The sequence below is a fragment of the Mus musculus genome, chromosome 2 (genome assembly GCF_000001635.26).
Source record: "Mus musculus strain C57BL/6J chromosome 2, GRCm38.p6 C57BL/6J".
In the NCBI taxonomy this organism is placed as follows: Eukaryota; Metazoa; Chordata; class Mammalia; order Rodentia; family Muridae; genus Mus; species Mus musculus.
The window spans coordinates 88,943,218-88,957,799 of record NC_000068.7 but is presented as its reverse complement, the minus strand read 5'-3'; positions in this window follow the sequence as shown (position 1 = coordinate 88,957,799).

Here is a 14,582-nt window from a genome sequence, read left to right as displayed (position 1 = left end):
TGAAGTGGCAACATGTAATTTAGAATGCACATGCATGTCTTGGAAAGATTTAGAATTTTCTTCAATGTCTGGAATGAATTAAATCTAAACTAGATTAATTCAAATAGCATAATACAGAAATAAACATAACACAGAAATCTATTTGAGCATTTAATTTCTATATATGAGGAATAAAAATATGTTATGATATCACTTTATCTCAGCATTTTAAAATGTGACCATAACTCAATAAAAAAATGTCTGCTGTCATGATAACTCAAATAATTCACAGAAAGCTATTACTATATAAATAACTAATTTCAAATCATGAAAGAAGGTTATGAATTTGGAAGGATATGATAGGGGCCTCTGTGGGAGCCTAAAGAGATGGAAATGATCAACATGCATTTTGTACAAATGTAAAATTAAGCATAAAGACTTATAAGATATTGGCCAACCACCTCTGTATAATATGACTACATCCAATTAAGCATATAATGGAAAAAACAGTTATACTATAATATAGAATCTTGACACTTATCTATAATACCATATGATGCCTTGTTATAGGAAGTATAATTCTGTTACTTACATGGTTTGAAACCTTCATGAATTTAGTATATGAGAGATATTTGTAAACAGCTTACCTGTTAAGTATAAGCTTATGGAGCAGGGTCAAATTTGAAAATATTAAAACAGTGCTCTTGATGATATGTCTTTACAATTAAAATTACAATTCATAATTCTAATTACAATTCTTATTTTAAAGTCCAACTTCCTTGTCTGCTGAAATTCTTTTATGAATCATTCAGGTAAATATTCTAGCTTTTGAGTTCTTTTTTCTCAGGAATGCATAGCTTGCAAAATGTCTATATCCTCTCTTGTATATACAATGCATGTATTATAAAATACAATTTGTTATATGAATAGTATGTGTACATAGATATACTTTTAAAATACTTGTTCATAAAGCAGTAAAGTATTTGTACTAAGAGAAAAATAAGGTGATTTTAATGACTTCCACTTAGAGTATACAGTTTTACATGTTTATGAAGTACCAAAAAAAAAATCAAAACATGCAAAAAGTAAATAAAAAGTGTTGCCTAATACTTCAAAACAACCATTAACCATTTCCATGTGTTTTAGGTCTGTTCTTCATCACGATCCATAATATAAAATCAGTATCTATGCATATATTATGGATAAGGAAATAACAGACTAGAAACTGTACAATGCATTTGAATCATTCTAAGATAAACACAAATGTACTTACTATTCTCATCTAAATGTAGTATGGCTATGTCAGTGAAACCAAATGACTAACATACTGGAAATTCTTTCCTAATGCTTCTGTTCATCTTGAATCAAACAAATAAAATATAAGCAGAAAATAGAAGATGGTTAAGTTGGCTACAAAAAAGACAGGAAAAAGTCTTCATACATGATATCCATTTACCATTGACAAGCTATTGCTGGGCCACAATAAAAACACTTAATACTTAATTTTTCATGAAGAGTTTTGAAAATCAGAAATAGATATTTTGCTACTATTATTAACCTATCACAGAAGTTAAGGTTGTACCAACCCTTGCTCAGGGGTCTTGTACAGCAGGGACAGTGGTCACTGAGGCAGCTCCTTAAGCAGTAACTTTGGCATGTGTGCCTCCCCATGCCTTGCTATGCATACTGCTCACCATTTCCTTCTGGTTCACTTTAGTGACACAGCTAATTGCTGCAACAGTCATTCTGCAAATAACAAAATTTCTTTTTTAACTGTCATGCTTACATGGCATTAAAATCTATGTAAGGGACAAGGCACAGTTTGTCCTTAGTAGTAGGTTTAAGGGAGTGGGCATCTAACTCTCTTGATACAGAGTACTTGCCTGCCATCAGTGATTCTCTGGGTATGGCCCACAGCACCACATACACCTCTGTAATGCAGGCACTCTGGAGATGAAAAAGGAAGACCAAGAGCCTCAATGTCAAGCTTGGATTTATAAGGTGTTCAAGAGTAAGCTGGTGCATATGAGACCCTGTTTTATAAAGATAGAAATAATTGAGACAAACCCATACTAAGATCAATCAATAAATTGTCAGGCATTTTAAACAATAAATATTTTCATTACACATGAAAATAATAAATTTAAAATAAATTAAATACGTCTTTGAAATTAATCTTTGTGATTAATTCTTTAAACCTACCATGTTTTAATATAGGATTTTATCTCCCAAAAAGAATTGATTTCTTTCGTATGTAGATAAACTAATCTCTTCCCATGACATTCTGAGACATAGTTTTTCTTCAGATTATCAAGGCTGCTCAACTGTTCTTAGAACTGTACTATTAATTCCCTGACATCTCAACTTTACTCAAGTTACAGAATGTAAGAAAATGAACTTTTCTGGTTTTCTTTTCCTTTCGATGCCTGGAAAGTTCTCTCTCTCTCTCTCTCTCTCTCTCTCTCTCTCTCTCTCTCTCTCTCTCTCTCTCTCTCTCTCTCTCATTGCTCTGTTAATAATTCAGGTACTTTTGAGAAAAAGACAAAGCCATTACAACAGTCACTAAAGTAGTGTAGAGCTTCAAGCACTTTAATTTTCCTAAAGAGTCCTTAGGTTGGAAGTTAATAGCAACTAGAAGACTCTGCTCTCACCATTTCGAAATGGTGCTATGTGTCCTCTGTGCTATGTGTACATGTGTAGTGGTGGAAAATAATCACACTTTACTTTTGCTATCAATCAATTATAGCAGTGTGTCTAAACCTTCCTAAGGCTACAGTCCTTTAATACAATTCTTTATGTTGTGGTGACCCTCAACCACAAAACTATTTTCATTGCTACTTCATAACTATAATTTTGTTACTTATGAATTTTACTGTAAATATCTGTGTTTTCTAATGGTATTAGGCAATCCTGTGAAAAGAACATTTGACCCCACAAAGGAGTAAGAACTTATAGGTTGTGAAATGCTGAGATAAATATTTTAAATCAACACTTTAGTCTACCATGCCCATACCAACATTCAATATAAAAACTAATTCAATAAAAAAGTTAGAATGGTTTATAGATCAATACTCAAATATTAATAATTTAGAAAGAACAAATAAAGTACTATTGGAAATGCAATAGGCAGATGCTTGTATAAGTCTAAGTGATTTGGTTTCAATGTGAAGCATGACTGAGGGCATATTTAAAATATTTATAGTTCTGGACATGGGGATTCATGGGAGAAAAAAAGGAAAAGAGAAAGAAAGAGGAATGAAGAAATAAGAAAGGAGGGGAGGAAGAGATGAATAGAATAGAGAAGGAATGGAAGGAAGAGGAAAAGAAGGGAGGGATAATCAAGAGCTTTGTACACTGCCAATATCACAATCAAGGGATCTAGGCAGTCATTACTTTTCAAGTGCTGTGTTCTGGGCTCCACATGCACCATTTTGTTTGCGTCTATAACTAGAGACCTTTGCATACCATCCCCAATGAAGATGATGAATCTGAATTCCAAAGTTTATGTAATTATCTCAAAAAAATGAAGCTATGAAGTCAAAAGTCAGAACGAGCATTAACCACAGTACTGTGACCACAACATCCAGAATTTAAACCACTTTGTCATAATATAAAAATTATTGTGGCTTGCAAGTCTCACCATATATTAGGCTGTAAAAAAATCTGCATAGGCACCTCTTGTTTTCTATGCCAGAAATTGTGGTCACTGGAGAAAAAAGCACGGTTAATATCCAACTCTTCCTTCTACATCGAAGAGTAGAGGAAAACACTGGCTGTCAGTGGAGCTGGAGAACATTTCAACTAATTTCCAATCTTGTCCTCAAGTGTAGGTTCAGATTAAAATAAAAGTATAGGAGCCAAAGTTTCTGCTTGTATGCAAATGAAATTTAAAGAGGCTTCCCCAGAGCTCCTGAGCCAGTGAGATTGATTCTCAGTCCTCTAGGACTTAGGGAATGGCTTCTCACATGGCTATTTATTTATTTATTTATTTAATAATCATTCCATTCATTTACATCTCAAATGCTATCCCATTTCCCAGTTACCCCTCCACCAACCACCCATCCCACATCCACCCTTCCCCCTCCCCTTTGCCTGTATGAGGGTACTCTCCCACCCACCCACCCTTTCAGAGATAATTTTGAAGACTTTTTAAATTACTGAAGTAATCATAAAACTTTGATGTGCTAACCGAATTACTGTTTGCTTTTAAATTTCTCATGTTTCTACTTAATAATGTATATATACACTATGATGAATATATATCATATGTGTATATGTATACACATTATTATGTATATATGTATATATATATATACATGTATATATATATATATATATACATAATATATAAGTAATTTCTCACATTTTTATTTAATAATGTGTATATACATTATTATGTATATATGAATATATGTATATACATTATTATGTATATAAACACACATATGATAGATGTTTCTTATAATGGATGAAATATGGTGATTCATTGAAGTGTTCAAGCAAAAGTTTTGCACACTTAGAAAATAGGAGTGTTCTGTTGTAAGGAATCTGTCAACCTATTTAGAACATGTTTTGTTATGGGAAAGCCATAGAAAAGATTTTATGTAAAATATATTAAGAGCTGCCTTTCCAATTTGATTACCCTTGATTTCCCTTTGTTGTCTTATTGCTCTAGCTAGAACTTCAATTACTATATTGATTAGATAGGTAGAGAATAGGCAGCCTTGTCTTGTCCCTGATTTTAGTGTTATTGTTTCAAGGTTCTCTCCATTTAATTTGATGATGGCTATTTGCTGCATATTGTTCCTATTATGTTTAGGTATGTGCCTTGAATTCCCGAAATCTCCAAAACTTTTAACATGAAGGGGTGTTGTATTTTGTCAAAGGTGTTTTTCAGCAACTAATGATCATGTGATTTTGTTTCTCTCTGTTTATATAGCAGATTGCGTTGATGGATTTTCCTAAATTGAACCATCTCTTATGAAAAAAGGTTACCAGAAAAACTGTCATATATATAGTCTATCAATTTAAGACAAGTGGATTATTATCTTTTAATTTAAATATTAAGTATATAGCCCAATATAAATCAGTCATCAGATTCATATTTCATATTTCATTCTTTCTTCCCATTTCTCATTTCCATTAATCTTAACATCTTCTACTTTACAAGACTGATCCTTTGTCTGCTTCTCAGAGGAGTCAGAAGCAGTTTTATTTTCTACTTTTTACCTTGACTTACTTCAGGTTCAGTTATCTGTGTCTGTTAGAAAAGCAGAGTGTAATGCCATAGAAAAAATATTGTGAAAAAAAATCAGAACAGAAAATGTAAGAATTATTATTTTCACAGTCATAAAAATAGGGAGAATCACTAAGTTCAAATTATTAAAGGGGGGGTCCTATCCATTAAATTGTAAGCAATTTGAGATTGGAACCTAAATTAGGCTTACCTTAATTACCTAATGTTTTAAAATTTCCATTCTCATCATTTGCTATGGAAGGAATTAGCAAGGGAGAAGTTTGGAGCTCAGTTCAAACTTGTTTGCTGTACTGTACAAAGTATGTGATGTCTCAGATACATGGTCTCATCATATAGTAGTCATGGACAACCAAGAGTAATTGTAAAAGACTATATTGTTTTGCGTACCTTATCCCGATATTTTTATTTAACTATCTGTGGCTTCTACGAGAAACATTATTTGTAAATTCAGGATACCTCCATTTAAACTCCCCTTTAAATAGTATATTGAATTATTTTACAAAATAGTAGACTCCGATATGATCTTCTCAAAAATAATTAGTTGTAGTTTTGTTTTGTTTACTCTTTCCCTCACCCCTAAATTCCTTCATCCTCTACATAAATCTCAGTTTACATCTTTCCACACCTATTATCCTTCACCTTCATCTTATATGTTGTTTGTTAATTTGAAGGACACATTGAAAGGTAAAAGCCAGGCATAAAATTCTTCCAATATTATTGCATCAGGGTCTACATGGTCTATAATTCCCTTTAGTGTTCTTCTTTTTAATGCAATTCAGATACACAACATTTAACGAGTAAATACTTATCCTTGTTTCCTTGTTTTTTTTTCATTAGCTTGACAAATTGTTCCTTTAATTTGCATGCAATAGCTATCTAAATAGGTTTTATTTAATATTGGTTTGAAGTCTACTTTCAAGAGCTTGAATTGAATAAACATAGGCATAAATGAAAATACTGGAGGAATCATAATACCTAGGTCAAACCATTCTAGAAAATCCTACTGACAAGAAAAGAATGGTGCCCTCACAAAAAAGGAGTCAGAACAACTTACAGTACTAGAGTCCACAAATAAATATGTGGAGGCAAAGCCAACTAACTCAAGAGTGTTGGCAAATATATATGTTGGAAAAATGACAGCATTTTCAAAACTGGTATATAATAAATTGGATATGATGTGAAGTAGAATGAAATAAGACCTATTTCTTTGGAACTGCACAAAATTACTTTGAAATGAATCAAAATATTTAACATAAAAATGGAGTCACTGAAACTGCTGGAGGAAAACTTTTTGTGTAGACACATCGAAATACAGCTATAGGCAAGGACATGCACAAATAACCATGAGACGCATGGTAGAATGTAGGTTGAAAAAATAGGTTGTCTTTAGTTATGATATCTAGTCAGAGAAGAGCCTACCTAGCTAGATAGCAATGAATTAATAAATATATTTTGCATCTTAATCTTATTTCTAGAAGCATGAGGCTGAAAAGAATTGAGGCCTAACTTCAAAAAATGGTGCTCAATGTGGTGTAATACCAAGGCTTACAGCCTGAAAAGTCTTGGTAAAAAGGAAGGCAGAGTCAGATTAGCAGGACAAGAGGTCTACTGTTTTATATATTAATTAATTAATTAATTAATTAATATTGAAAATAGACCAGATCAAGTAACAAAAATTCTTTCAATTTATAAATAGTCCAATGAATTAATTAAATAGTTCCCCAAAGCAGGGGGGGGCACGTGGCCAAAACATACATGAAAGTATTCTATATCCTTATCCTTAAAGCTGTTTAATGATTATACTTCACAGAGCAGAGACAATGGCTAAGTAAATAGGCCCACTTGCTGCTTTTGCTAAGAAGACCAGTGTCCAAATCCCAGTACCCTTGTGCTGGTTCACAAACATTTGTCATTATCATTCCAGTTCAAGTGGATCTAACACCTTTTTCTAATCTCCAATGGCATTGAACACATGTAGTAGGCACATATACATACAGTCAAAGTGCTCATACATAGAAAAAATACATTAAAAATTTCTCTTCACATCAGTCAGAATGAGAATCAAAATGACAAATGACAACAAAAGCTGATGAGCATTTCAGGAATGGCTGGCAAACACATGGATGGCACAGCAACTATGGATATCAGTGTGGAGATTTCTTTTCAGAAAATAAAAAATGGAACTATTAACTGCCTCAGCTCACTCTGATTTCTAACTCCTATCCCAGTGATACACGTTTCACTCTATTAACTGCAGTTTTCTTTCCTTTTTTTTATATTTTAAAGAGATTGAAATTTTATTTATTTTATTAGACTTTTATTAGATAGTTTCTTCATTTACATTTCAAATGCTATCCTCTTTCCTAGTTTATCCTCTGATAGTCCCCTATACCCTCCCCTGCCGCAGACCCTCTGGGCCCCTTTGCATGGAATGGGTCTCTGAGGCAAGTGGGCAAAGTGTCGGATAGGATGAATGACAGACAGATGCACACAGGAGAGGTTGTGTTGGATCTGAATGTAATGTCAAATCGAGCATCAGACTTTTTATGCAGAAGATAATAAGGAAGTTGGGTGACACACCAGCAAGGTACAAAGAGGTTACTGGATTCTTACATAAAACAGAGAAATGCAAACACAGAAGGTCTAACAGGAACCACCTGGGATGGAATTCATTGTTAACAACTGGGATCAAAATGGCTCTACCCAAGATTCACTTAATCTTAGAAGCCAGGGTCAAGGGCTTCGTGCCCTTGCCATAGTTCCTAATTTAGTCTATTGTATAGTCCACCTTCCACTTAGGCCATTGTAAATACGTGTGTATGGGTGTAACTCCGCTATAGTTCTAAGTATCTATTCTGGTTTCTCCTCTGAAACTTCCTTCTTCCTTAGTGATGGTAAATTCCTGTGTAAGGGAGTGACTTAGATTTTACATTCTTACTGAATTTCAAGCCTTGGTCTTGCTCAAGGATGTTCTAGGACTGTTGGAACACTAAGGCTTTAGATATGTCAGAATTCAATCTTAAAAGGCACTTATAATAGGGTAATACTAAAGGAGAGCACGTGGATCCATACACTAGACTAACACAGGAATGGAAAATTAATGTATGGGTTAGAGAGAATGCCAGACTCCAGGAGCGAGTTTCTGTGAAACTCTTTTTGCTTCATGAGCAGCTTTTAGGCATCCCTGCCTGACAAGCTGACTTGATCGGAGTGCCGTGGCACTCCCCAGCTCTACTCTCCAACCCACCCACTCCTGCTTCTTGGCCCTGCCATTCCCCTATACTGGGGCATATAATCTTCACAAGACCAAGGGTCTTTCTTCCCATTGATGGCCAACTAGACCATCCTCTACTACATATGCAGCTAGAGTCAAGAGCTCTGTGGGTTACTGTTTAGTTCATATTGTTGTTCCTCCTATAGGGTTGTAGACCCTTTCAGCTCCTTGGATACTTTCTCCAGCTCCTTCATTGGGGGTCCTGTGTTCCTTCCAATAGATGACTGTGAGCATCCACTTCTGTATTTGCCAGGCACTGGCATAGCCTCACAAGAGATAGCTATATCAGGGTCCTGTCAGCAAAATCTTGTTGACACATCCACTAGTGTCTGGGTTTGGTGGTTATTTTGAAAGTAGCTAAGAAACAGACTTAGGAATTCCCTACCAACAGTGGTGTGTAAAGAAATGCTAGTGAGATGGCTCAGCTGGTCAATGTGTTTGCTGTCATATCTGACTCTGTGAGTTCAATCCCCAGACCCACTACAGGCTACATAGTAGTTCTGAGAACTGATTTATGTTAGCTCTCCTCTGAACCCTGCATGTGCAGTGTGGCATGCACTACACCCTTTCCTTCAGAAAACAAAGACACAAAACAACAAACAAATACATAACTGTAAAAAAAGAGAAAATTATCGCAAAAATGTAATTATATTTTGCAGGAAAATAGCTCAAACTAGAAATCACCTTAAGGATTTATGCCAGTCCCAGAAATACAACTACTAAATCTCCATTTAATTGAAGTTTCTAGATTTCTTTTAAGCAATAGGTTTATGTAGATGTGTGTTTATGGGGTCTGAGTCATGAAACTAAAAAGGGGACCATGATAGTGGTGGAGAATGAAGAGTTGTAAAGGGAAAACAGGAGTAACATGCTTGTAGTGCAGAAGAGTAAAGGAGCTAGTTGAGGAAGAGAATGGCAGGATGGAGTTAGTTTTAGGGGGCTTTGTAGACTACAGTGTGATTACTATGAGATAATAATAAAAAAAAGGGGGGGTGTGAGGATCCTATGTATAGACTTAGTATTTTGTATACAAACTTCCCCTTGAAAGGAACAATTTAAACTTTTCTAAAAACACAAGTTATAGTACCACATATTGACAGTAAAATGAAAACATAAAAGGAATGAAGCCTATGATATATAAATGCTGGTGCTCAGTATGAGATGAAAATTATAAACAAAACAGGTCTTCAGTAACAAAAACTTGGTAACCAAAGATGTGAAAATTGACTAGGGATAAACAACGTAAAATATAATTAGATGTGTTTCATTATGCAAATATGGATGTTATACATCAATGGATCAATTAGGTGCCCTTCTAGCTGAAGGCCTTGAAAACAGGACTCAAAGTGCAGAAATTTGTTCAGCAGGAAAATGTGTTCAGCCGGAAAATTTGTTCCCCCCCTTTTTTAAATTATCTCATAGTAATCACACTGTAGTCTACAAAGCCCCCAAAACTACCTCCATCCTGCCATTCTCTTCCTTCACTAGCTGCTTTACTCTTCTGCACTACAAGCATGTTACTCCTGTTTTCCCTTTACAGCTCTTCATACAAAATAATAAAATACAATCATAAAATATAACATTTGTGGTTATAAAAGTAGACAGAACTTTTCATTAAGATTAATTCATTGCATATAAACAAATACCCTCAGAGTTCAGTGAGCTGAATTTTACCATTTTTTTTAAGACTGAATTGCTTACAAATGAACTTTACAGTTATCATTATAATGAACTTATATCTTTCAGGATGCCAGACACTTTTTGAAAGCAACTGTTCTGTTTTGTTTGTTTGTTTGCTTTGTTTTGTCTGTACTTAGAGACTCAGCATGAAGGGTAAGAAAATACTCATTGTGGCTCAGCAATAAGAAAGATTGCCCTGTAAGTCATACCAAATATGAATTCAAACATAACAATTTATTTTGTTTAAGGCAGGATCTCATTGTATATCTCTGGTTACTCTGAATTATCTTTCTCTGTTGTTTTCCTGTGTGTTGAAAAGGTAGGCATAGGACTCCTTGAACTGACATCAATTTGTCTTTTACAGAAGGTTCAGAAGGGAGTATATCAAGTAGGGGTTATATGAAATATAAATGAATTTTCTCAGCTTCTGAACATATATTTTTTAAATAAAAACTTGTAGGAAAAAATCCATCACAGTGTTTAGAATTGAAGAATTTTAAATGATATATCTCACTCTTGAGTGACAGACAAAATTTTTCATATTGTTTTCCTTTTTAAAAATTGGATATTTTTTTATTTGCATTTTAAATGTTATCCACTTTCCTGCCTCTCCCCAAAAATCTTCCTATCTCATCCCTCCTCTCCTGCTTCTATGAGGGTGTTTCCCTATCCACCCATCCACTCCTACCTTCCTGCTCTTTTTTACCCTACACTGGGGAATCGAGCCTTCACAGGACCAAGGGCCTCTCTTCCCATTGATGCAGAACAAGGGCATCCTCTCCTACATACTCAGATGGAGCCATGGGTCTCTCCATTTGTACTCCTTCATTGGTGGTTTAGTCCCTGGAATCTTGGGGGGGGGGGCGTTCTGGCTGGTTGATATTATTGTTCTTCCTATGGGATTGCAAACTCTTTTAGCTCCTTCAGTCCTTCTCCAACTCCTTTATTGAGGACCCAATGGGGACCCTATGCTCAGTCCAATGGTTTGTTATGAGCATCCATCTCTGTATTTTTCAAGCTCTGGAAGCACCTCTCAGGAGATAGCTATATCAGGCTCCCTTCAACATGTACTTCTTAGCATCCACAATAGTGTCTTGGTTTGGTGACTGTATATGGCATGGATCTCCAGGTGGGGCACTCTTAAGTTACAGTTCAAGCTGGCAAGGATGTGGAGCAATGAGAACACTTCTCCATTGATGATGGGAATTCCAACTTTGGAAATCAATTTGGCAGTTTCTCAGAAAGATGTGATTAGATTGACCTCAAGTCACAGGTGTACCACCCCTGGGCACCTAAAAGATGCAGCACCACAAGGTCAATGCTCAACTATGCTCAACTATGTCCATGGGGGCTTTATTTGTAATAGCCAGAAACTGAAAACAATCTAGATGTCCCTCAACAGAAGAATGAATACAAAAATTTGGTACATTTACACAATGGAGTATTACTTAACTGTTAAAAACAATACATCATGAAATTTGAAAGCAAAAAGATGAAAGTAGAAAAACATATCCCTGAGTGTGGTAAGCCAGAGTCAGAAATACAAGTATGCTATGTACTCACTTATAAGTGGACACTAGCTGTAAAGTAAAGGACAGCCATGTCACAATCCATAGACCCAAAGAAGCTAAGTAACAAGGAGGGCTCAAGAGGGAAACATAAATTTCACTCAAAAGGAAAAGTAGCATAAATATCAGGTGGTGAATGGCCAGAGGACTAGATTTGGGAAGGGCTGGGGTAGGAACAGGAGCAATGAGGTAAGCGGAGGACAGAAGAGAGTACAGGGAAACTCTTGTAATTTGGGGGTGGATCTTTGGGACAAGCTAGAACCTTAGGGAGATGGAAATTCCTAGGAATCTATGAGGTTTATTATTGCTACGACTCCTAGAAATGGGGTTATCAAGATTGAACAGGTCATCTTCTGTAACAAGGCAAGACGTCCAATGGGAGATTGGAACACTAACCCAGGCACAAAACCTTCAATCTACACTTTGTCCCCTGCCTACAAGATGTCGAAGGGTAAAGATGGAGCAGAAACTGGGGAAATGGCCAGCCAAAGACTGGTCCAGCTTGATACCCATGCCATGAGAAGAAGCCTACCTCTGACACTGTTAATGGTAATCTGCCATACTTGCAGATAGTTACATCACCATTTTCATCCAGCAACTTATGGAAACAGATGCACAGACCCACAACCAAATATTAGGTGGAGCTTGAGCAAAGCTGTGAAAGACAGGGAAGAAGGAATGTAAGAGCCAGGAAGGACAAGGATACCACAAGAGAGCCTGCACAGTCAGCTAACTGGCCCAATACGGAATCACAGAGACTGAACAGTTGACCTAGAGAGCATACATGTGTAACTTGGACTTCATGTGGGATTCCTAAAGGGAGAGCAGAGACCATCTCTGACTCTGTTTCATGCCTTTGAATCCTTTCTCCCTATTGTTCTACCTAGTCTAGCCTCAATAGAAGATGAGTCTAACCTTTATGCAACTTGATAGGCCAAGGCCTGTTGATATTCATGGGAGGCCTCCCCTTTTCTGTACAGAAAGGGAGGAGGAGTGGAAGAGAGGAATCAGGGAGAGGAGTGGGGGGAGAGGAGGAACTAGGAACTTCATTTGGGATGCTAATTAATTAATTAATTAATTAAAATAAATTAAAACAAAAAATGAGATCCATATGTGATCTTACTTTGAAAATTATCAGTTCATGAAGATGAAAACTTAGCTAAGATTTCATAAATATAGTTATCAAAGTTCTATGCTAGAATCATATAATAGATCCCCACAGGCCTTTATTGGAATTCCTTTTGAGTCTCTATGTAAGAAAATTGTACAGAAAGCCAGATATTTTTTTTTTAAAAACTTCAGTGCTACTTTCAGCTATATAAAACTGTGGTGACTCTGGTTCCCAGTGCTATGACTGAGATACCAAGATTCTCACAGCTCCCTAGTCCTGTGCCACCTTCTGACACCTAATAGCTCTTTTCTACAGCTTTTCTGCAACCATTCTCCAGTCAGTCCTAATAATTGCTGTTCTTTTTAAACCAGGAGAGTTCTACTCTCACATTGGTCATAGCACAATGGCTGGTGACCTTTCCTGTACTCTAGCCTATTATTTCCATATCTATTACAGAAATAGAAGCCACTTTTAGTCTGTCTTCTCTAAAAGCCTTCCTAGCTTCCCATACCCAGATCATTTTCTTGTCAAAGCCTTTATAATTAAATGGGTGTACTATTAAGCCATGTTTTCTCCAAATAACACAAGTTTTCTATTCTGTGTTTCTTCAATATCTTTCATCTAATTTTATAATATCTTCACTAGAAAATGAGAATACAGTCTTCTATCTTTAAGAAAGTATTTTTAATTAACATTTTCATAAAGGGATTAGGGATTTTATTTTATTTTTATAGCTATTTCTATTTCAAATTTATCTATCTATCTATCTATCTATCTATCTATCTATCTATCTATCTATCCATCCATCCATCCATCCATCCATCTACCTATCTATCTATCTATCTATCTATCTATCTATCTATCTATCTATCTATCCATCCATCCATCCATCCATCCATCTACCTATCTATCTACCTATCTATCTACCTATCTATCTATCTATCTATCTATCTATCTATCTATCTATCTATCTATCTATCTATCTATCTATCTATAGCCTGTCTGCCCCTAGTATCCTCTTTCCCAGGAACATCAAGTCTCTGCCACATTAGGTGCATCCTCTCCCACTGAGGCCACAAAAGGCAGCTCTGTTGGAGAAGAGATATGGTGGCAGTCAGGTTACAGCTTTAAGGAGAGCCTTTGTTCCAGTTGTTGGTGGCCTTACATGGAGAACGAACTTCAGGACTGCTACTTATGTGCTGGGGGCCTCATTCCAGTTCATGTGTGTTCTTTGGTTGATGGTTCAGTTTCTAGAGCTCTCAGAGATCCAGGTTAGTTGACTGTTGGCCTCCTGTTGGTTTCCCATTTTATTTAGGGCCTTTGATCCTTCTACCAACTCTTTTATAAGAATCCCTGACCTCCATCTGATGTTTAACTGAGGTTAACTGCATCTGTTTTAGTTAGCAGCTGGACAGAGCCTCTCAGAGTACAGTTATCCTATGATCCTGACCTCAAACTTAACAGAATCATTAATAATGTCAGGGTTTAGTACTTGCCCATGGGACACACTTCAAGTTGGGCAGGTTATTGGGTGGCTATTCCTTTAGTCTCTGCTCATATTTGTCTCTTTAAATAGGACTTTTGGGTCTAAAGTTTTATGGGTGTTTGATGTCTTTATCACTTCACTGAGAGTCCTGTCTGGTTACAGGAAGTATTCTTTTCAGGTACTATGCTAGGCATATTTTAGGCATCTAGGCTAAGGTCACCTGCATT